The following is a 1,943-nucleotide window of genomic DNA, read 5'->3' as shown; positions in this document are numbered from 1 at the left end:
TTTATCCTTGCACACCATCCAATTGAATAGCGACAAACCTCCAACAATTATTCGATCCACCAAAAATAATTCCTACACCACTATTACTCACATATATTCTTAGGTAATAATGTCATATTCTCACTTAAAAATATTATTCGTGAATTGGATGATTTGTCTAAAACCATCAACTTAGATTACGTGGTGAACCTCTTCGAACACTGAAGCAATTTGTCTTGCCTACAAAACTTTACGAATTGCAAAACTTCAATCATACTTTAATCTCTTTCCACTCAAACTAAGACTAAATGAATCTCACTGTATTAACCAGGGAGGATCTTTCACCACCATGAGTAATCTTCTCCAAGAGGGTTTTCGTCCTCCAAAGGGCTAAGATGAGCCAAGTTCAATCCCACATTTTATAAGGGTTGCACAAGAAGAAATAAATAATCTACATAGTCCAAATGGGCTCTCTAAATTCCCTTCTATACTTTTTTCCCACTAAACTTTCCAAAAGATATATTTTTCAATTCACTTTTAATAAATTAACCTCTTTTTCTCTCCAAAATAATTTTTTATGAGACAATAGTTATAGTTGATATGCAAGGTCCCTTTTTTAAGGGTCTATGATTTAAAACTTTTAATTCCCTTTCAAATGAGCTATCACACTAAGTTGTTTTTTAATTAAAATTAAGCAACCTTAGTGTATAATTAATTTAAAGCTCAATAATTCACCCAAGTTGCAGAATTTGTTGAAAAGCATCGAAATCAAAATTTGAGTATACTAGAATGATACCGATGAATAATGATAATCGGGATCAATCAAGTGACTTTCTATGAATAGATGCTTTCTCTAAGAATATTGGAGAAACGCACCAAAAGTCTTGATTCATTTCAGAAAGTGTCATAAGAGTCCTCAAGGCTAATTGAGCTCATTGGCAACAAAAATCCTTGCAAAACATAACTTGCATGCTCCAAGAACCTTAGAGTTCCTCTCATCAAACACCAAGCTGTTTTGGTCAAAACAAGAGCTAGACAAATTCTTGCAAATCAAAATAGATAAAAAATGGGGATATTACAGTCCTCCCTCAAAATTTCTTGCCCTCAATCAATTGCCAGCTCAACCAACAACTCAAATATACCTGACTAATTCGGAGTGAAGCCAAATATGATCCCAGGGTCCCAAGTTAGTCTTCAAAAAATACATGTTGTTGCTGGACCACTCTAATAAAACGAGAAACCCATCATGCCAAGCCTGTGCTGTCCTCTCTTCTAACCCAATAATGCAATCATCCCCAAAAACTAAACTGGGATACTTGTTAGCACCGGATCTTGTATCGTAGAAATTCTCATGCCAATGCATCTCAGTATAGTCAACATTTGCAATCCCACTCTCTGACATGATCTTGGGCAATAGGAATAATAATTTTCTCAACAAAAAACCATGGTTCTCAGCATATCTCATTATGGCGTCCCAAAAGTGATGTATATTAGTCCTTGACAAATGGCTAATACAGATGATGATAGCAATTAAATCTGAAAATTTGATTCATAGCAATCTTGGGAATGCTTTTTCTGTCATAAACTGTGTTGTGCTCATTTTTGTTTTCAAAAATGAAGGACCACTACAGTGAAATTTTTATGAAAAAATTGAAATTTTTACTCTATGGCACGCTTCCCGAGGCAGAATTTTGACTAATCCTTGGACTGGCTTGATCCTCAGTCCATTCTCGAACTACGTTTCGAATTTCGTCCAATTCTGGGTTCGTTTGCTATGCCTTTCCTTCAATTTCGGGTTTTAAAACCCAGACTGCAGGTGGAGAATTTTCTTCAAACTGCAAGTTTTAATGATATTCATTGTTATGGTCTTTGTAGGGGAATTTTTGATCAATTACATGTGCACTTTTGTTTTAAATATGTCACTTGTAATTTATTTTAAGTTTTCCCTTTTAATGTTTTTATCT

This window comes from Cryptomeria japonica, chromosome 7 (genome assembly GCF_030272615.1).
Source record: "Cryptomeria japonica chromosome 7, Sugi_1.0, whole genome shotgun sequence".
Lineage (NCBI taxonomy): Eukaryota > Viridiplantae > Streptophyta > Pinopsida > Cupressales > Cupressaceae > Cryptomeria > Cryptomeria japonica.
This window is presented reverse-complemented; position numbering follows the sequence as displayed.